The sequence below is a fragment of the Tribolium castaneum genome, chromosome 7, assembly GCF_031307605.1.
Source record: "Tribolium castaneum strain GA2 chromosome 7, icTriCast1.1, whole genome shotgun sequence".
Classification (NCBI taxonomy): domain Eukaryota; kingdom Metazoa; phylum Arthropoda; class Insecta; order Coleoptera; family Tenebrionidae; genus Tribolium; species Tribolium castaneum.
This window is the reverse complement of record NC_087400.1, coordinates 6912409-6936099: the sequence shown is the minus strand read 5'-3', so window position 1 is coordinate 6936099 and position 23691 is coordinate 6912409. Positions and strand designations below refer to the sequence as shown.

General features: G+C 33.9%; 1 protein-coding gene and 1 long non-coding RNA gene across 4 annotated transcripts in view; both read left to right on the top strand.

Annotated features, from left to right (window-relative positions):
- Atg16 (Autophagy-related 16) overlaps nucleotides 1-23691 on the top strand; it is a 230182-nt gene that overhangs the window by 134695 nt on the left and 71796 nt on the right. The window lies entirely within an intron of this gene.
- Nucleotides 12044-12948, top strand: LOC135266751 (uncharacterized). The gene is made up of 2 exons (XR_010334913.1): nucleotides 12044-12447; nucleotides 12500-12948. It is a non-coding gene; the product is annotated as an uncharacterized LOC135266751 (long non-coding RNA).

Sequence of the window (23691 nt, the reverse complement as noted above, 5' to 3'; positions counted from 1 at the left end):
TTGAATTTTAGCGCTTGATTCTTGTGTTGATATTCGCATCATCGGGCCAGAAATAAATTTTTTAATTGTGATAAGACACGTTTTTTTTTCAAATTTAAGCAAATATTAATTCGTAACTCTGGAATTATCTCTTTTTGTTTGGTATCGTTTAAAAGCAATTTTTATATTTGTTTCACCGAAAAGAAGGTCTTCACTGTCTGGTACGTAATTACCGAGACAATTGCTGAGATATTTTGAATGTGTTTAGACTACACGGAATTTTCCGGGTCTCTAAACGCTCATATATTTTTGCAAGGGTTTTACATACGCCAACTTTAGGATACTCTTACATAAAACTTTATTGTAATTGCCAATGCTTTAAATAAAAAAAAACTATGACTTACATGCTATTTCGTATATTTTTTACGACTGATTACTGTAACGATTAGTGATAACGTGTTTAATTTTGCCATTATATGGACTTGAAACATGTATCGTCTTATGCTTTTTCACGCAATTTTTTGATATAAAGGTTTGATGCTAAAGATCGATCAAGACTCAAAATTTTGGTTTTTGAAAATTTTTGATGCATTTTCCCGAAAACTATAACTATTATGGTGAAATTAAAATTATCTGGAAGGATCTGTTTTAACTAGCTATGAAATAGTGAAAATCTCAAGTTTATAGGAGTTGGCCAGAGATGCGTTTAAAGTTTTTGAGTTTTTTGAGCCAAAAAAATTGCTCTATTACTACCATGTTAGTTTTTGGTCAAAACCGTTTGCATAGTTTTATGTAAGTTACATATTTAATTCCGGGCCACTTCGGGTGATTTCCGGCCACTCGAATAACCAATGCTCAAAGTATCTCGTTATCTTCTACAATCAGTGTTTCCCAACCGGTGGTCGTATGAAGGGGGTTCGCCAAAAAAATTTATAATGGCGATGTTTGAAATCGCTAACGTAAAAAATTACAAAATTCTAAATTTAAGTAATCTTAACAGACATAATTAGCAGCAGCTTATTGTTTCCATAGGCCACAAATTGTGTTTGTTTATTGTTTTCTTTCTTAAAATTTTTTTATTGTTTTTATATTAAAGATTCATCAACATTTTAACATTTAACATCAACATTTTCTGTTTGTTGAACACGTTATTATCTGAAAATATATATCAATATATAGTAGTAAAAACAGAACCAAATGTTTTTTAATTTAAATCTTATGTGTAAAAATAAGATTTTCATACAAAACTTTTTATAAAAAAGGACGTTTCTACTTAAAAAATTATCTGTCAAAGGAAACAATAATTAGATGTTATGAAGATTGGCTTATACTCTTCTTTTATTTATTTGAATTGGAATGGGCTAGAGGTTGAAGCAGCAAGTTCAAAATTTTTCTTCGGCCTTTGTTTAAAAATAAAATTAGTTCTTTCTTCTATTCCCTTTCGTTTATGTTTCACATGATTATTTTGCATTTTCGTTACTTTCTTATTAAAAATTACAACCTTACGAGTAAGTATTAAGTAAGCACTTTGGCCTTGTGTGTTTTTTGTGTTTTCGTATTTAGATTTTTATATAGGATTTTTTTGTTAACACTTTATTACATTTTTTCAAAATAAACAAACACTGGACATGACTTCTTTTACTAAAATTCCTACAATATGTCAACAAAACATCTTGTATACATCTCTTATTTAATATTTACTGCACTCTGTTACCAATTTTAAAATAACAATAATTTCACAAGATAATAATAAATACTAAATTATTATTATTTTGTAATTCGTGTTTATTATTTTCATTCAGTTCGAAATGTGCAACGAAAAAAATAAATGTCCTACCAAATTTTATTGTTTTCTTATAAGTACCTAACTATACAAGGGGTTCGCAAGGTGAAAAATGTTGGGAACCACTGTTCTACATGAAACGTGGTTCTATGTTTAAAGAATTATAGTTCAAAAATTTCTAAGACTTAGGGTAGGTTTATAAAAAGTTTCATCAAATTTTAACTCCTTGTTAAGAGTTAACAACACGAATGAACCAACCAAATTGTTTCAGTTTGGTCACGTGATTAATTAATCACGGATTTAATCGCGAATTAAATTAATGACGCTTCTAGAAACTGGCCCTTAAAGTTGATCTACATTTTGCGTAGGTTTTTAAGGCATTCACATTGAAAACCCAATTTTTTCAACTTTTCCAAACTTAATAGACGAACGTTTTTCATCACCTTTTACAATTTCTAAAAACTTTCGAGGTACAAAGAAGCCCATTCTAAAGTTTTCGGTTTTTCATATTTTTTCTAAAACTATCTATAATTAACTCCTCAACTGTTAAAGAATGTCCTTTATGTTTGACACCATTGAAAAGTATTTTTACTTTCTTTGAATTTCTATCTAGCATAATTACCGAGAAAATTGGTGATTTAAGCTTGACTTGGCAGTTTCACAATCAGGCTATAATTCGTGAAACCACCCAGAATTTTTTTGATTTCGCATCATTATTTAATTTGGGTTCAAAATATTGCCATTTTCTTTGAAAATTATGCCATAATTGACAAAACATTAAAATACGATTTTTTTGGTTTTTTGTCTTTTTAAGAAAAAAGTCTTATTTAATTAGTCCTAGGTCACACGCAAAATTTTCCATCATGTAGTTATTTCTGGACAATTCCGTGTGATTTCCGGATATTAGAGAAATCAATGTCCACAACGTTTCGAACGTTTTGTGATTTAGAGCTCGGTCAACGATGAAGCTTGCTGATTTGTGAAGTTATTAAAAAAAATAAGTTGCAAATTTTCCGGTTTGCTTCCACGAAGTGTGGTGTTTTGTTTAAATCGGGGATCGAATTCAATTAGGCAAGGTCTTATGATTTACACTTCGTGTGAAGTTGGCGTTGTGTGCCATTAAGTGTACAATTTAAATCGTCAGCTGTAAACGTCAGTAAACAGTATTTTGCTACTTTGAAAATTCAATTATCATATTCGACCCTATGCAGCGAGCTGTCTGGCACAGAAGTCCGCAACAATCAAACGTCTCTAATAATCCTGCAATACGTCCTGCCGGGCCTTTGATTCGCTCTTTGCATCAATCCGTTTGCAAAAATCCTTCCGTACAATGCTCTCCTGATTGCTTTTGGTTCGTCGCTCAATGCGATGTGTTGCGTTCGAATAGAGAAAAGTCGAAACTGTTAATTTATTTAAGTGAATTTGCATCGACACAACTGTCGTAACAATAATTGTTCCATTGTCGTCTTTTGACGTCCGCTTTATTTTTCATGAGTCACTTAAGTCGTACATATGCATCTCGGGTCACAGTTGCGGCCTCGCCTTCCTGCACGTCCGCAGGATTTATTATTTTAATTTCCTGCCTTCAAGTCTATTGTTTTTCACTGAAAGCGAAACGCGCCGCAGCAAAAAGCTGCACTTTTCAGCCCGATTTCAGCTTATTCCTTAATAATAATAGGTGGGGCGTTGAAACCGTCTCGCCACCTGTTATTACCGTCCCACTTGAATTGCTTTCAGCAAAACCAGAAGCAAAAACAATGCGATATGTGCACTGTACGAAATTATAATCCCCACACTTCATTTTGATGTCTTCATAATAGCTATGTAATCCACTGCGAGACACCTTTGCCCCGGTAATATCAGATGCACATTTAAACTAATCATTTCCACATCATACTTTGCATGCGAACCAATTTTTTTTTCGTGGAGTGTGAACGTGCCTGTTATTACCCGACTGTGCAATTTAGATCCAACCAAGGAACGGGTTTTTTGCACGGCTTTGGCACCTTGTTGCATTGTTTACAAGGGACGCAAGTGGCCTATGCATATTAATGAACTTAACGTATCGCAATTTGTACGGATGCTAGTGTGGAAACGAGAATGCTAAAACTTTGCAAAAAGGCTATTGCGCTAAAAGCATCAGCTATTAGCGTTATTTAATCTTTTAATACCTGTTGCTTTGCTTTTGATAATCGAACGAACAAGTTCACGGAGCTTTTAATTATTCACGACACCAGACTTTCCTCTTATGGAAATTTTCTTTTATTACTACACACGCAGGAGGGAAGAAAGCACATCTTGCAAAACTTTTACGAGATACGGCCTTTAGGAAAACTGGGAACAAGTGAAAATGTAGACACATTTTGCGTTATTTCGGAAACTGGAAAAAACATCGAAATGCGCCATCGAATGGTTAAAACCCGGAGCCGCTCCGGGCAGTTCCGGTTACTGAGGCATTTTTAATTTTTCACTAAAAATCATAATTGGCAACGTTTGGAACCCGCTAGTCTTTAAAAGTGCAAAAAACTCATTTAATTTTTAATTTTAATTTTTAAAAGTTTTTATTTAACTTGCTTTGTTGTCTGTCTGTCTGTTTCATATTTTTCGAGCCAAATTTGTAAGTGTTCCCATTGTCCCAATGAATTGAAATTTTGCATACTTACTTAATCTACGTGACAATGTAATTACATGTAGTTAAATACCCCCTAAAGGAGTTAAATAGGATTTTGAAGTTTTAGGTCATGTCTACAAATGGGTTTTCGATGTGTACATACCGTAACTTATACCAATATTACACTATGTTGGTCAGTGGGAAATATATTAACACCTAATCATTTTCATTACGTTTCGTTACAAAATAACATCGCATTTTTTTTAAATTCATATATCTTGGACGATAGAGTATAGACACAAAGCAGAGGTTAAAAAGTTCTTTTAATGCTAACAGCTGTTTTCTGTCATATTCCACTAAACAAGTTTGCACAAATCTCAGAGAAAAAAAAGTTTCGAATAAATAAAGACTTAAAAGCAATAAATAAAAAATAAAAAAAATGTTTTTTTAGAAAAAAGCTTTTATTTAAATGATGCACTAAAAAGTAAAAAATAATGTTTTTCTATCAGAGGAGAATATTTTGGCTTATAAATTAAGATTTTAGAATTTGTAAAAGTTTTTCGAACGGTTGTAAGTCCTAATATACAGCATCACAGAATTACTTTTTTAAATTGAGAACTGTTCCCAAAGCTTTTATAAATTCAAAAATCCTAATTTGTAGGCAAAAATATTCTCCTCTAATGGAAAAACAATATTTTTTATTTTTTAGTGAATCTTTTAAATAAGAACTTTTTTATATTCTTTATTAACTCTCTTCTTACAACTTTAGGTGCGAAATCTCGAAAAAATTAGAACTGAAGGTTGAAATACTTTCAAATTAAAACTCTAGTAAAATGTAGATTTACACTGTGTTTAATTGTGAAAGCTCGTAGCTGGTGAATTTTTGGTCTGTCCCTTCCCGTGTAGCAGGACCATTGTTTAGTATTCTTCGCAGGCGCCGCAGCTTCCAATTTACGACCGCAATAACTTTTCCGGTAAAAACTCGACCGTCAAATGGCCACGCGTAAGAAATCAGTAAGAAGTTTGTTTCGGCGGCAAGTTCAAAATTTTTTTCCCCTTTTTGGAATGAATTCTCTGCAGCTGAACAGCTTGCCGATATTTTATCCCTAATAAATTCGCCATTCTTGCGGACTCTTTTGCGGTCGTAATTTATCGGGAAACAGAATACACAGCATCAGTTATCCAAGTACGGGTTCGCCGGTCGTATTTATGGACCTGTTATGCAGCGAACCTTCCGCGATTATTATTGTATAGGAATCGGGAGGACGCTTTTACGGGTTGGACACCATCAACACCTCCTTCATTCATTATGGAACGGTTTCGACGGCCTCCTCTTTGTCTTTACTTTCGGTTACTGTTATTGCTTATTGCTCTGTTGACTCAATTGCGCTACTTTACGAATAATGGATGACACGGAACGTCCTGGTTCTTCACGCCCCGTCGTAAATCTCTTTCGAGTTATTGCCCACCGGAGATGCCACAGCGGGCAGAGGCAAAAAACTAACCAAATCATTAGGCAAGCGACACGATTTGGAGTCTTTTTTATTATTTAAAATATTGTTGAGTGGTGAAAGCAAGAATAGTTTATATGCATTGTCAAAGACATACAAATTTGTTTACCGCTTATAAAAAACTGGAAACACAAAATATATTGCATTGTGTAAAGTGAACTTAATTCCACAAAAGTAGACAGCGAATAATACGAAAGTTAAAGTAAAGAATATGCGACCAGCAACAGAAAAATTTTATTACAAAAGTTGGGAAAAAGAATTGCTTCTTTCTTCCTCCTTCTTCACCTCCTTGAAAAAACTTTGCTAAATAGTCAAAAAATTCTTCTCGGTGCTTATGCATTTTTCCGCTTCTATTGTTAAAATTTTTTTTTGGTATAGTAAAATTCCTAGTAGATATATGACATCTAATTGGTTTGATTATTCACTTGTATTTTTTCCTCTGACGAAAAACTGTTTAGGGAAAAACAGAAACAGTCTGAATGGAGTCTAGAACAAGTTCGAATATTTTGGCAAAGTTGTAAAGATATGATTGCCACTGGTCGATTCTTATATATACTCATTGTCATAAAAATTGCAACACCATGAGGGAAATTGAATTTTTTAATGAAACTTGGCACAAATGATCGACTATTAGCCAGTAATAAATGATTAAAATTTGAACGATTTTAATCAACTGGTAAGGAAGTTTTTAACATTTAAGTTCTTTTACGAGCAACTGTTATTCTTTCATTTTTTTACTTTTTTAACTTTTTTTCCGTGTTATTTTTAAATTCGTTTAATTACAAGACAAACTTTTTCCCAGTGGGTGGGTTTAAAGGTCGTTTTTTATCACTTTGGACTGTTTACCATCGAAATTGGTCATTTGGACTGTTTCCTGTTGGATTTACTTGGTATGGGAGGAATGTGCAAAAATGCATATCTTAGCCTGACCCATCAAACCTTTATTTCGAAATCCAACGCGTTTCGACCATAATGTGGTCAATGTATACAGTGTATATTCTCACCTGAGAATGACCACTTTGTGGTTGAAACACGTTGTCTTTAGAAATGAAAGTTTTGGTGTGTCAGGTTTAAGCTGTATTTTTGCTCATTCCTCCCATGCGTAGAAAATCCAACAAAAATCAGTGCAAATGACCTAATTCGATGGTAAACAGTCAAGAAGTGAAGTACGACGACCTTCTAACTCTACCATTGGTTAGAAATTTTTCTTGTACTTGAATTATTGCCTCAATCCGAAAATGACCATTTTGGACTTCATTGTTTTTTTTAAGTCTGCTTCCTCTTCTGCTTTGTCCTGAACCTTCTCTAATAAAGGACCGATAACATCGCATAATGATACTTGGATTACTCTTCAAACAAATAGCGATTTCTCTAAATACAAAAACACCTATTCGTTTCCCAAAAATTGTGCTTCTTCATAGTTTGTTTAATTGTTGGTAATTTTTTTGTCATACTCTAGGCATATTTTCGTTTTCATAACAATTAAAAGTAAACGAATTTAAAAAAATCACTTCAAAATTTGACAGAATCGCAAATAATTAGAAGAACAACACTTGCTGGTAAAAGAGTTTAAGTGTTAAAAACTCCCTTACCACTTGATTAAAAAAGTTCACATTTTAATCATTTAATACCTGTTAATAGTCTAAAATTTGTGGCAAGTTTCATGAAAAACTTCATATTCCTTCTTGGTGTTGCAATTTTTATAGCACTGAGTATCAATGATGTCTATTTTAAATTGGAGAAGAACGAGAAGGGAAAAGATTGCGGATTAAGTCTGCAAAACTTGGTAAAAAGAACGGCTTCATTCTTCCTGTTTCTTTACCACATAGAAAAAACTTTGCGAAATACTCGACATTGTGTTCTTCAAAACAAGATTCTTTTCTCGTCGGGAGTTTGTCGTTGCATAAGCAACGCTTATAACGCTTTTTCTCTTCTAATGTTAAGGAACTCTGTTTGGTTTGGTAAACTTCTTTTGGTAGTTATATGACATCCACATGGTTTATTTAAACAAAATGTTCTCAATGATACTGAAGTTATCAAGTTGTGTCTCTGACGAAGTTATGCTATTTGGAAAGAAGCAGAGACAGCATGAATAGAATGTAGAACAAGTTTGAATGTTTTGGCAATGTTGTAGAGGTATGATTTCCACTGGTCAATAATTAGATACCTATTTATATTAGTTATCTCTTTTTGCTGAATTGGAGATTTTGGTGATATAATAAGAGAAACGATAACGGATTAATTTTGCCAATGTTGTGAGAAAGCACAGCTTCTTCCTTCTACCTTCTGTACCACCTAGAAAGAAATTTGCTTGATGCTCTTCCCTCGTAAGCATTTCTTGTTGTTTATACACTTTTCTTCCTTTTCTAATATTAGAAAACTCTCTTTAGTCTGGCAAAATTTCTATGGTAGATATATTATGACATCTACTTGGTTCGGAACAAGCTGTTCGCAATGATACTGAAGTTGTTAAGTTGTGCCTCTGATGAAGTGATGTTGTTTGGGAAAAAGTAGAGAGAGCCTGAATGGAGTGTAGAACAAGTTTTAATGTTTTGGGCAAAGTTGTAGAGTTGTAGGCCACTGGTCGATGGTTAGATACATCAGTGATGTTCTTTTTTCAAATTGGAGAGTTTGGTGATAAAAGAATGGAAAAGATCTCGGATTAATGTAGCGGGGAATGGTGGTTTAATTATGAAAGTGTGTTTGGTGTATGCGATCTGACACGGGCGACCCCACGCGATTGCATGCGCGAACTTGCGATAAGCGAGCTCGGGTTGGCAGTCCTGGTTTCAGCCCACTGCGATACGCTTATCACACACGAGGCAAGGACAACTTTTGTAATTGCATCTCGTTTAACTGTATAAAGTGCACGGGAAACGACTATTATTGTTTATCTTAGCTTATATCACCATATGTTAACTGCTTAATAATTGCAAACTGGTTCCAGTCCGGATACATTTTTATTCCGATTGTTCGCTGAACGTCCATTATTTAATAAATCGCCGATTACTCTTCTTCTCATTCGGCCATGTTGCTCATTAATTTTCAGTTTTCATTCGAGCTGGTTATTTACTTCATTGTTATGATGGTATCATATGTTGCGTGATATATCTGGCTTTGATGCCATTGTTAGGCGAGCTCGTGCTGATTTGATTAAATCCCGTATACGCCATGTGCGATTCCCATACCTACAAAGGGCGGTGATTGCCATTTTCGAGCCATTTTAAACGACACCTCGGGCGCAAAATTAACTTTTCACAAAGACTTACGATTCGCAAGCGATGCCTAATGAAAGTAGGCAATTGTACGTAACGATTTTTAAATTGAGATGGATTACTTCGATAATTAAAAATAGGAGCGAGCTTATTATCGAACGGATAGATTTAATTTCCTGATTTTACGGTACGTGCGGTGGGACGAATATTTTTATTAAACGCTGCAATGACGAATACTCTAATGGACTGAAACACTACACTCAACATCCACCAAACAAATTTCAATTTAAATTCATTTAAAATAATTTTACTTGATTTGCCGCTGAATTTTACAAAATTTTTAGCAAGTTTTATCAATTTCTCTCTTTTTTTGTAATTCTTTTTGTAATTAGCTTTGAAACTTTAATTTACATTATCGTTGATTTTTCGTTTTTTTAAACAAATTTTGCAAAATGATTGTGTTTCCAGCTGAAAAACGTGGTTAAAGGTTCTAAAAACACAATAATACAATAGTTAATGTAATTTTCCACTGAATTTGTTTATTATTCTCTTGTTTCAGCGAAATCACACGTTTAAATTTGGTTTATAATATACCTAGTAGCTCAGCTTTACTGAGTTATCTTTCGGTTATATAACGTTATATAACCGCGATACACAAATCTAACCATTGGTTATATTAGACTCAACGTATATAACGGTTATATAACCATGGTTATGTTTTGCGTCTATAACCGTGGTTATATTACGGTTAGGTAACCGTTATGTTTCTTAAGCAACATAGTCCAAGCGAGATTTAGGTTATATATCAGTGTTCTAACCATGGTTATGACTAGCGTATACAGCAAAGGTTGTATGACGGTTATATAACCGCTATGTATGTAATGCAATATAGCCCATGCTAGATTCAGTTTATATATCGGTCATCTAAGCATGGTTATGTTACAGTTATATTATTTAATATTCGCCGGCATTTTATATAACCGCAGTACACAAATCTAACCATTGGTTATGTTACACTCAACGTATATAACGGTTATATAACCATGGTTATGTTTAGCGTTTATATCCATGGTTATTTTACGGTTAGGTAACCGTTATGTTTCTTAAGCAATATAGTCTAAGCTAGATTTAGGTTATATATCAGTGTTCTAATCATGGTTATGTCTAGCGTATACAGCAAAGGTTGTATGACGGATATATAACCGCTGTGTATGTAATGCAAGCTTATGCTTGATTTAGTTTATATATCGGTGATATAAGCATGGTTATGTTATAGTTATATTTAATATTCGCCGGCGTTTTTACTTTTGTTCCTGATAATTGTAATTTGTATATAGTTTGATAAACTCTTGTTCTTTGGAGGAAAAAGTTAACACAAAAACACTGACTACGTTAGAAGCTTTGCCGTAGTTCTATGTTAATTCTAGTCATCAATCGTTTTCTTGCAAAAGTCATTCCTAAAAGTTTTTTTTTGAATATTTGAACAAGGAATTAATAAAACACTGAACAATATTTATTGGGGTAATGTCGTGCACCCTAAACAGACTGGATATTTATGTATCCTAAGTATTTAAAATTTTAATTTGTATTAAAACCTACTTTGAGTTTTTTATATAAATTTTAGGCAAAAGTTATAAAAAAAAAATAAAAGAATGGTTATATAACTGCAATATAATGGTTAGATCACGAAACATAACCGAAATATTAGCGTGATAACCGAAATATAACCACGCGTAGATAACGGTTAGATAAGGTTGTTAACTAACAGTTAACTCATAAAAGCGTCACATTTGGAGTTGTGAACGTTACTATATAATATAATACTATTATATACTACTAGGGATGATATGATATAATGTATAATTTGTGAAATTATTCTCTGCACTTTAGTCCAATATCCTTCCGATTTGTCAAAATTGCCCGAGTGTGAAGAGTTTGAACTGTCGCGTAATTTAAATCATCTCATATGACTTAAATAGTCCCAGATCGAGTTCGCGATTGTTTGAAAAACGGTGTTTTCCTCCTTGTTTCTATCTTTATGATTCATCTGTTGGACATTTCGCCACAATTCCGGTTCTTTGGAGTTTTTTCCCCGCGGCTTGGAAATACCATCGAGGGCGTTAATCGATTTAGTCGTAGCAAAATCTAACACACCCTGCAATTCCACCTAACGGACGGTTTATTGTGAATTATGAAAATCAACATCGAGCAATGCGTTTTTTGCCTTCGCTGTGGCATTATTATGCGACCAAGCCTCACCGATATTAATTCGAAACCCATGAAATGTCGACATTCTCGTCCAGCAGATAATTTAATTAAAGACATTCAATCGTTTCGAAGCGTTGACTTGTGGGCTCGTCATCGGCGCACGAAAACGCTCAAATCCGAGCATTTGCTCAAGAATTTTAATGACAAAACACCTAATTAATTTTAAAGGCGACGTTTCGTGCTGAAATATAATAACGCAATTTCGCCGGAAGCACGAAAATTGAGTTTTGTTGCCGCTGATGTGTACATACATACAACAAACAAGGTTCGCCATCCGGAGACTTACTGTCCTTTTGTCTCGCTTATATGGAACGGTGGAAACGCTTCAGCAAGACCACCGACTAAATTAATAACTTTACAACTAATATATTTGCTCAAGTTTGAAATGAACCATTATGTAATTTGCTATTGATGTAATTAACTTGCGTAAAGAGCTGGACAAGGGACTGGCAATGGAAGACTTGCCGCGTTATCCTTTTGCGGAGACGGCTCCGGTTGCGAGCACGAATCGGGAATCTTAAAAATTGCCTTCGATTGGTGGTGTTATTTTTAAAAATTCAATTAAAATTTTTTGTGCGTCTCATCAATTTTCCTAACTTAATTAAAAATAAACACTCTCTCCAAATAAAACGCTAATGAGGTGGGGGTCAAAGCGTCTCAGCCGGCAGAAGAAAAAATCAAGAATAACACTGTACTCTGCGATAAATCGTCCAAATATTAACTTTCGATATCCCGCAGTGGGCATTAATCAGAATAGGAGGAAATGTCAACTGGGACTTATCAGATGACAAGCTAAATGAACACGTAAACGGCGATCGTTTATCGATCGCGGATTTTTGTCTAATTACGATCAAAATAATGGACTAATGGAGTTGTAATTGCGGCAAGGGCACCACGCGAAGAGATGATTCACAGATGACGTCCGATTTATGGTTTGAAATTACAAGAGTCGCTGCAATAATTATAATAACAAGCTGAGCCTTTAGCTCTCTGTACGTGATAATTCGTTTTTTCTCCGTTGTTGGGTTCAAGACGAGCAATTAGAACGCCACAAGCTCTCCTGTGTGTACATTAGCTAATGTAAATTTTATTCAGGCATTTTTCCGGCATTAATAACAGACTTGTTTGGCAGTTGATGATATTGTACGTCGCCGGTCACTCGAGATGGCTTCCGCTCGAACTAATTAATTTTTTACATACGTCTTCCTGTTCATTACAAATTTTTGCTTCTGGTTATTGAAATTCGTGCAAGGATCAATTGCGAGAAGTCTCGCTTTTAATTAAAACCGTCGATGCGTTGAAGACTAGCGCAATCATCGGGTTCCCGGTAAACCGGGGGGTTTCATAGTCGGCGCCCTTGCTGTCTTATTATTGACGAATATCAAAAACCGGAGAACTTCCAAGAACAATCTACTTTGAATGCGAGATGACGTCGCAACGGCTACAAAGCTAATTAATGTAATGCAGAGGTTTGAGCTTTTGTCAAGACAGATGGAAATTAATTAAATGGAGCCAAGGGAGGCTAGGTAGCAAAGACGGTTATCGGTCGACGGAATTGAATAAATAAATGCAATTTAACGATATTGTTGCTTAATTGCGCGGACTTGACTTAACGGACAAGGATAAAAGTTGAGCGAAGCTCAACGGTACCGAGGCTATTCAAGGATCTGAAGAGCGAACAGCTTCCTGTTTTGGATGAGCGTTCTACCAAATGAAAGAAACAAGCATTTGACAAAAAGAACTCTTGGCGTAATAGATTGTTTGTATTCAATTTTTAGCACTATTTTCCACAAAAACGACAAAATTAAGAGTAGAACTTGATAGTGAACACTTGCTTCTAGCATAGCGAACTTACAATCAGATATTCAAGTCCATTTTTATTCCACGTTACAATATTTTTAAAAAAGTAAGCGAGATTTATTTTTGAAAAACATAGAATATTTAAAACTTTGCATTATGTACATTTTTACGAAAAATTGTAGATATTTTCCTTAAAATATATTTAGCATGTGAAATTTAGCTAGTAACTTTTTTTTTAAATATAGTTACTTATAGAGTCATTTCTCTGTAACGAATAATGAAATTTTAGGTACAGATATAGGCTAGGACATTCATCAATTTAACACTACTTGAGGATGCTTTTAAATTTAGTTTTTTCAAGTTGGATAGTTTGATAAAAACTTGACTTTTTTCAGGTAAAGCATAAAAGCATAAAATGGCTAGATTGGGTACAAAGTGGTGTTGGTTTAGCTATAAACGCAATTATTTTGCGATTTTTTTCAAAAGTAAACCGAAAAATCGTTGCTTTTTTCAAACCGAAAGCTCACTTTTTAAAAGCTTTTATTTAACTTGCTTTGTTGTCTGTCTGTCTGTTTCATATTTTTGGAGCCAAATTTGAAAGGGTTCCCGTTGTCCCAGTGAATTCAAACTTTGCCTAATCCTAATTAGTAAGCAAAAACATTCTCCTCTGATAGAAAAACATTATTTTTTAATTTTTAGAGCATTTTTTAAATAAAAGGTTTTTTCAAAAAAAATTCATTTTTTTTATTTCCTTTCCTAATATCTACTTGCCCTGTAAAAAATTACTATGTTTGAAGGACTATTTATTTATTCTAAGCTAGATCTTAAAATCACTAAGCTGGGACTATTATTTTTGACCTTTCTGAATACAACAAATTGGCGGTATTTTTTGCTTTAGGTAAGTTTATTTTTGTGAATTTTTTTGTTTTGTTTTGACGTTTATGAAGCAAACCGACACAAGTTTGGCAAGGAGTTCCAAGGAAAGGTCAAAAAATAATCAATATAAGAGCATACGAAGGTGAAAATACAAATTAAGAAAATATTTGCGAGTATTTTTCTTCAGTGGGCCTAAATTTTTATAACTTTTGGACTTTTTTTTTCTTTCAAATATTGTAACTTTAGTTACAAAGAAGCTGGGGGTGAGAAGATACAGGTAAAGCATAAAAGCATTAAATGGCTAGATTGGGTACAAAGTGGTGTTGGGTTAGCTATAAACGCAATTATTTTGCGATTTTTTTCAAAAGTAAACCGAAAAATTCTTGCTTTTTTCAAACCGAAAGCTCACTTTTTAAAAGCTTTTATTTAACTTGCTTTGTTGTCTGTCTGTCTGTTTCATATTTTTGGAGCCAAATTTAAAAGGGTTCCCGTTGTCCCAGTGAATTCAAACTTTGCCTAATCCTAATTTGTAAGCAAAAACATTCTCCTCTGATAGAAAAACATTATTTTTTACTTTTTAGAGCATTTTTTAAATAAAAGGTTTTTTCTAAAATAAACATTTTTTTTATTTCCTTTTCTAATATCTACTTGCTCTATAAAAAATTACTATGTTCGAAGGACTATTTATTTATTCTAAGCTAGATCTTAAAATCACTAAGCTGGGACTATTATTTCTGACCTTTCTGAAAACAACAAATTGGCGGTATTTTTTGCTTTAGGTAAGTTTATTTTTGTAAATTTTTTTGTTTTGTTTTGACGTTTATGAAGCAAACCGACACAAGTTTGGCAAGGAGTTCCAAGGAAAGTTCAAAAAGTAATCAATATAAGAGCATACGAAGGTGAAAATACAAATTAAGAAAATATTTGCGAGTATTTTTCTCCAGTGGGTCTAAATTTTTATAACTTTTGGACTTTTTTTTTCTTTCAAATATTGTAACTTTAGTAACAAAGAAGCTGGGGGTGAGAAGATACACATAGTTCAGATTGTTTTTAGACAAGGGATGGCTTTGGTTTATTTTTTCAAGTTGGCCAAGTTGGTGTTTGAACAGTACTTCAATTTTAGTGGCAGTTTGATAAAAATTTGATCTTTTGCGAGCGTTATAGGAGTCCCGTTTAATTGAGCAAAAAGAAAAAAGCTAATTTTTTTTAGAGCCTACGCTCATTTTCAAGCTTTAAACTCAATTTTTTGCTACATTTTGCTCAATTTAGAGCTTGTGCCGAAAATGGTGCTTATTTTGTCATTTTCAACGACCTATAAACACTTTTGAATCAAAGATACATGAAGTTTTTATTTGATTTTCTCAAAATGAATGAAAAATTAATGAATTATGGTAAAAATAACATTTTTTTTCGAGCGGTTTAACACATTTATTGTGCGGAATTTTTTTCACTGCTTACTTAAGGCACGTTTTTGAAAACATATTGTGCCAATTTACATCAGTCACTTCGGAAATTAATTAAATGGAAAGCAGAGTATTTGGTAGCTTGAACAAATTGTGACATTTAAGTTTTGCAAGTAAATATAAAAAGTATTAATAAAAGGGATTAGGAGTTTATGTGTCAGAAAAACAGTGCTAAGTTATTTCCCGTTCGCGTTTGTTTGCACTTTGTGTCAAAAGTTCTTAAAGTAAATCATATTTAAAGGTAAGCTTCTTAGCAGCAATATTCAAACAAAGATCCCAAGTTGGGAAAGCTCTCCGAAAGTGGTAAAACAATCGAGTGAAGTATTCTCGACTCCAATTATTTGTAATGTATACACCTCTCGACATGCAACCCCAATTTACATTTAGTCGAAATTCTTCGCCGAAAAGCCAACAAATCCCGCATCTTCGGTCTCAATCCCCGCAAGAATTTAATCTCGTTCAAGACGCGTCACTTTTTTCCGTATTAAAGCGATCGTTTACAGATCGCGGCTTTCCTTATTGTTCTAATACCAAAACCGGCGGCAAAAACCCATCGTACGGTACTCGAAAATATGGGTGTCATGACGAATAATTGAAATTTTTCAGTCGGTCGTCCGGGGAAAAAATAACGCGGCACAAACTCAATTGGAATTAAATGGCTTTTGGCACGCATGACTTACCTCAACGGTTAAAACAGGTGTAAATGTGGAACGCGTACCTAACTTGCGTATGTAGTGATAATTGGTACAAAAAAACTCCTTCGGTGGAGTTTATTTACGTGCTGGTAGTAAACATACAAAGAAAAAACGATTAAAATTCCCGATACAACAATGGGAAATAAATTGTCTATATGAGATTCCGGTATTGTTCTTTAGCTTAAAAATACATCAGAGACGACATACGACAAGATTCCTGTAAGCAAAGTTACGAGAATTGAGCCCGTAATATCCCATCTAATGACGCACATTATAAATCTGTCATTAGTTGGAGGAATTTTCCCGCAACGAATCCAGAAAAAAACACAACGATCGATCTGTCACTTTAATCAACCGCCAGGATCGGAAAAAATGACTCAAACAGGAGAGAACACAAGGAGCGGCCAGTTTGTTATAAAACTAGTCACATAATACGATGATCAATATTCACACAACTCTATTTCATATTTTATTAAAAATTTATCATCGCTTCGTGTTTATTAACGTGGAATAATGAATCTGAAATCAAAAACATTTGTGTTATCCCACGCTGATTTGAAATATTTTTAATTGACATCTCTCTCATTACATTACTGTAAACAATGTGAGTAAAAAAACGTAAATCAACATAATGAGGCTAATTAATTAACATGATTTCATGGCTGGTGGATCTACAGTTGCAAAGTTTGTAACTACAACGATTTATGATGATGATGTTTTTAATTAATTTATTTAGATAAATACATAATTGTTGGAAATCTTTCTTCCCACAGGGCGCCGTTCCTGGACCCTTACTTTACATAATTACCCCATTAGCGCCGAATTTAACGAGAATTGTGTGTCAGTGTTTTAGCTTTATTAGTTTGTTCATCAAAGCTTTACCGAAATGTATTTAATAGAGATTTTTTTCAATTTTAAGTAAAATGAAGTCACTGGATATCTACTAAATTGACACTAGAATTGGGATGAACTAATTCAGTGAAAATACAATTTATATATTCGCACCAATTTTGACTGTTTTGAAAAGCAGGGGTCCTTATTTAAACTTACAACCACCATTTGTGTATGGTTTTTTAAAGGTTGTTTTTTTTTCAACAAACATTAAATTCACTTGTTGGTTCTCCAGTTTTTTACTCTGCTAAGCTGTAATATGTAATATAGCAATTAGCACAAAACTGCAAAATAGTGTGGTCATTCGTCTTCTTTCTCAAAAGTTTTCATTTAACTTACTTTATTGTCTGTCTGTCTGTTTCATATTTTTAGAGCCAAATATGAAAGGGTTCCCGTTGCCCCAATGAATTGAAATTTTGCATACTTACGTAATCTGCGTGACAATGCAATCCTATTTAGTTAAATACCCCCTAAAGGAGTTAGAGGGAGTTTTGAAGTTTTAAATTATGTTAACAAAGGGGTTTTCGATGTGTACATACCGTAACTTATACCAACATTAACGGTATGGTCATTGGGAAATATATTATTACCTCATAATTTCCATTACGTTTCGTTACAAACAAATGTCGATATTTTTTTTAAATTCATTTATCTTGGACGATAAATAAATATAAATAAATATTTTTTATCTTGGACAATAGAGTATAGACACAGAACAGAGGTTAGGATGTGCTTTCAATGTTAACAGCTGTTTTCTATCACATACAATCAAACAAGTTTGCACAAATCAGCAAAATAATGGTGTTACAATAATTGGGTGAAACTAAATCTAAATGAAAAAGACGTTTAGAATAAGTAAAGATTAAAATGCAATAAATAAAAAAAATACAAAAAATGTTTTTTTAGAAAAAAGCTTTTTTTAGAAAAGTAATAATGTTTTTCTATCAGAGGAGAATTTTTTTGGTTACAAATCAGGATTTTAAAATTTATAAAAGCTTTCGGAACGGTCATAAGTCATAACAATACGGCATTACAGAATTACTTTCTTAAATTAAGCACTGATCCCAAAGCTTTTATAAATTTTAAAATCCTAATTTTTAAGCAAAAATATTCTCTTCTGATGGAAAAACATTATTACTTTCTAGTCCATCTTTAAATAAAAGTTTTTTCTAATAAAACATTTTTTAATTTTTTTTTCTTTTTTCATTTATTTATTGCTATTTTTGGCAAGTATTTCTAAGTTTGCAAGCATAATAGACAACTGCTAGTTTTAAAAGTTTTTCCAAAAGCTTTTTTTGTGAAAATTGTATTTACATGTTTTAAATGTGATATTTTTAAATTAGATTTTTCACACAATTTTTTGCTATTTCAACATTTTGGAATGCCATTGGAACAAGAAAACTAATAAGTATTTTTTTAAATTTGATTTCTAACCAACCTTTCTGCAATTTTACAGTTTTTGTGTTTTTTTGGACATGGAATTATTCAGAAAAGCTTTGTTTAAAAAATTATTCAAATTTTTGGAAAGCTTTCCAAATATTCTTTGCTGTTTTGTAAGGAAGGTATCTTTTCCAGAATCTTCCTTTACGGAATGTCTATTTGTGATTTTGAAATTAGAGTTTTAACATTGCTTTTTGCCATTTTACGGTATTTGTGCAAATTTTGAATTCTTTTTATTTGCCATTCGATTGCACATTGGATTTGTTCAGCAGAGCTTTATTGCAGAAATTATGAATGATTCTGAAAACGCTTTTTATTTTAATAAATTTAGATTTAGCCGATTTTTCCATTTTCAAAAGTCCCTTGTCAATAGTGAATTTCAGCTTAAAATGGTCTTTGATATTTTTTCCATAATTTTTTTATGATTGGCGGTTAAATTTAGGTATTTGGAGATTGTTGTCCCATCAATGGGTCAAGGATCATCCCAGCGATGACAATAAACGTGACGTAGGAACAATACAACGGTATCCCTTACAAATTAAGCCAAACAACATCCTAATCACCTCATAATCCAGCATTAGCTCATTAAAAACCGTTTAGAAATTTCACGAGCAACGATCATTATCAAATAATTTGGTTATTTGAAATTGTACCAAGTCTCTCATTTCCCACGCTATGCCCAAAAAGGAAGTACAAAAGAAAAACAATTTCGATAATGTCACCATCACGACTAATCTCAGATAGATTTATGGCTCCGAGATCGGTAAATTATTAAAACGGTGTATAATTTTCAACGAAAACAGGTAGCCAGACCGTCATCTCGATAAACTCCCGCTCGTTCCTCCTATAGGCAACACGCAATTAAAACTAAACTAATCAGGAAGTTAGCGATGGTAACAACAATGGTGCGCGGCTGCGAGAATGCGCTTTATGTGCTTACACGACATCACCGAAGCCTCATTAAAATATAAACTTTAATGTGAGTCGATTTTCTCAAGAGATAGCGTCGTGTCACAGACTGTACCAATACTACAACTTCCGAGCTTTACCAATGTCCAGGAAGATTGAAGGAACATTGGGCTGGCCGGAGGCGAATTCGTCTCAAATTTACTTATCAGAAAATTACGAAAAGAACAGTTAGGATTTATTGGCGCCGTCAACGAGCTGAAGACTGGTCTTAATCATAATTTGATATTAGCTGTCGTTCAATTCATTTCCACTCTTTTGCCATTATGGTAATTGGAATCGTGATATCGCGCCTTATTTATTATTTTGTTTACTGCGAAAATTGCTAGAGGAGCATTTTTTCCCTTTGATTATTATTATCATGTTTGTTTCTACTTTTGCTTCAGTTCGTGGTGTTGAAATCTCCCATCTCCGCGAAATGTAATAACTCAATCGGTCGAATTTGCATCGCACTCCGGGTCAAAGCTCTTCGGCGCGGAAGAAAAGCAAAAGGGGCGGATCAAGAGCCATTATCTTGGTAAAAAATCAGAACGGCTTTGTGCAATGCCCCTTAGCACCGTCTCGCCAATCATCGTTCGTTTTCCACAATGCTCGTGATGCCCCCTAAACAATTAAAATGCGTTGACGAATCGTTTCGCTATTTTTCTAAAGCTTTATCGCGATTCAATATTTCATCCAACTCTCAATTTTTCAGTTGTGCATTTATAATGGAGTTTTTGCCGAAATTTACGTCTGTGTGTTTAGTTAAATAAAACGTTTGATGTTTTTTTATGACGGAAACAACATGCTCGATAATTCTATCCGATGGAAAGTTGGCTCATTTAACGCGTTACTGGAGAACGTTAAAACATTGCAAATTGTAAAAGCTCGCTCCGGAATCGTTTGAACTTATCTACCTTGTTTACAGTTCAGCTCACAGAAGCTATACGCGAAAAAAGTATGCAAGATGGTGAACTCAAACAGAACGAAATAAAATCAAAGTTCGAAATCCGAATTTACTGGAGTTAGTTTAAACCGAATTTATAAAGCTATGAAAAACTAAACGAAAACTTCTTTGATCAACTTCTAAGGGATTAATTATGAAACAGGCGGCCAGATTTATTCCCCATAAAGCTGCACAGAAATAAATCACAACCCCATTCCTAGAAATGTTAATAAAGCAGTGCTCTAAATAGTCCTATGACTCCCAAGTCTTTAATTTTTTTCTTCAAATGCCTGCTTTATTTCAGACCTTCTTCAGATGTAACACATCGTCGAAATACTTTTTTTGATGAAAAGTAGCACGAATTACAAATAATTTTTGGTTTTGAGACTTTCCTCATAAAAGGTTTTATTTAACTTGCTTTGTTGTCTGTCTGTCTGTTTTATATATTTGGAGCCAAATTTGAAAGGGTTCCCGTTGTCTCAATGAATTGAAATTTTGTATTTTTGCTTAATCTGCGTAACAATGCAATCCTATATGGTTAAATACCCTCTAAAGGGCTTAAATGGTGTTTTGAAGTTTTCAGTTATGTATACAAATGGGTTTTCGCTGTGTACATACCGTAACTTATAATACCAATATTAACAGTATGTTGGTCCTTGGGAAATATATTAACACCTAATCATTTTCATTACATTTCGTTACAAATGTCGCTATTTTTTTAAATTCATTTATCTTGCCCGATAGAGTAGCTAACAGCTATTTTCTATCACATACCACTAAACAAGTTTGCACAAATCAGCAAAATAATGGTGTTATTAAAATAATACGGCGAAAGTAAATCTCAAAGAAAAAGACGTTTAGAACAAGTAAAGACTAAAAAGCTATAAAAAAAAATGTTTTTTTGAAAAAAAGCTTTTATTTAAAAGATGCACTTAGAAGTAAAAAATAATATTTTTCTATCAGAGGAGAATATGTTTGCTTACAGCTTAGGATTTTAAAATTTATAAGAATATTAAGAATGTACGACATTATAAAAATGGTTCAATTTCAAAAAATAAGTAGTACTTTATTGGTACTCATATTTGCGTCATTCCATCGTTCGTGGATTTCTTGATGGAACCAAAGTTAATCAAAATAAGAAAAATAAAATAAGACATATACTATAGTAAATAGAAAACATTGCAGTTTTTGACACTTCATCATCAAAGCAACTGTTAAGTTATAAGGTAATTAAGTGAAAAGTTTTTGCGCCATGAGATTTCTTTACAATGAGTTGAATGTGAATGTTCTTCTAAAGGTTGTCTTCTTTTGTGAAAAAAATTAAAATTTGTTTTTATTTTATGCTTGGTGTTTCTTGCTAAGCAATTGCCACCAAATTTTGGTTCTTAACCCAAGTTTTGAACTTTGTATTGCCTCGCTTTGCTAGTTTTCAAGACATAATTCGTGATAAACATCTGTTACAGTTTCCAGAACTTTTGTAAAGTAATGTTTTGCGGAGTAAAGTAAAAGGATGCAGGTGTTTTGTTTTAGGAATGGATCAGTTTGGTTAAGTGAGTCCCAAAATCTCCAAAAAACCCATAATGGTATTACGGTACCAGGCTCCTTAATCGTCCGATTACAGTCGCTCAAAAAGCTGGAGGATTTAATGACCAGGATGGAGTTAAATTGCTTTCGACGCTTCCATGCGTTAAAAAAATCGCGATGAAGTCATGTCTATTAGTTGCAAATTCTATTCTTTGAGGTGTCGTTCCCGCGATTCGTTATAAATAATGATCTCAATCTCGCGGGTTTGTTCTCGTCGAGGAAGACCTCATGTGAAACTCAAACCAAACATATCCAACGAGCGAACCTACCGCAGGCATATTTTATCGAATATAATCGGAATTGGAGCCGTTTCGCGATCGTGAGGGGTGTGGCACGCTGCCGTATTTATGTTACATTATCTAATTGTACCAGCTGTAAATTTATCATCTCGTGTTATTATATTGTTATGCCTTATAAGGAGGGAAGTGGCAGCAAGATACCGACGGACTTGCACTGTTGCAAGCTCTAATAAAATATTCATCAATTTACTGCCCGGAGAGATGTTATCGGCCGACATGTACGTCATAGAGTCCTATCATCGCCTAAAATCAACAATAAACAATCGATACGAACGGGAAAAGCCTCAACAAGTGGCAACTTTGTGCCGTTTCATTTCCGCGTCGATTGTGCTCCGATGAGGCTTAGATCTGGCGATTTTTGCGGCCGAGCGTTTGGTCGTTAATATCGCCGTTCACACACTCGCTGAATATTAAAACGTCTCAAGTGCGGAATTACATAACTCCGTCTGGTCTTAAAATACAGGCCGTGGTGGCCGTAAATAGCGCATTAGAAAACAATGAATAATTGAATTATTACTCTATTGAATGCAATATCGCATAAACGTCACAGCTCGAACTTATTTAAGCCTTGTGTACCACCGCCGAACATAAAATAACGACGTGTTGGTCTCGATAAATGCGTACGGATTTATGGGTTCGGATGGTACAGTCTCACGCTTGTCCGATGGGATTTTTCACATATATGTGCATCGTCGCAGGGAAAAAACTCCATGTCCCGCTAGGAAATGACCCCTTCGGTCTGTTTGTCCCACATCGCACGGCCACCTATGACCCCAAACCGAGATAAACACCGCACCGCAATGTATCAGCACTGGTATAAATTAGACCATTAGGTTCCGCTTCCTTATCGGGACACAACTTGTGCCGGAAAAGCGCTAAACTTAATTGTTAACAACGGGGACACTATGGCCTTCCACGCAAAAACGATGGAATTTATTCCGTATTTATCCGTATGCCAGCGGTCGAAGTAGGCATTTATCTTCATCAAAATCTATAATCCACCTACTGTGCTGGAAATGATGGAGATATTCTTCTCTATACGCTCAATACTACTAGAACAATTCTCTTGCCAGGTGTAGTTCCAGGTTTGGCTTTGTCGCACTAGACTGACTAAACCTGGCTAAAACTAAAACTATATTCATAGCACTAGTACTATATTCCTAGCACTAGTACTGGTGTTGAGAGTAGTAACAATCTGTATTGAGTGTTTTTTTATAATAATACTAATTGGAATATTAGTCAAAAATTTGAGAACTTTGACTGGTAGGTACAGTCACGATCAAAAAGAATCGATGTGATACGTTTAATGTGTCTAGTTTATAAACTGGCTGGATATTGTGTTAACTAGCTGAACAGTTTGTTGAAATTTATGACCTAGAAGATTT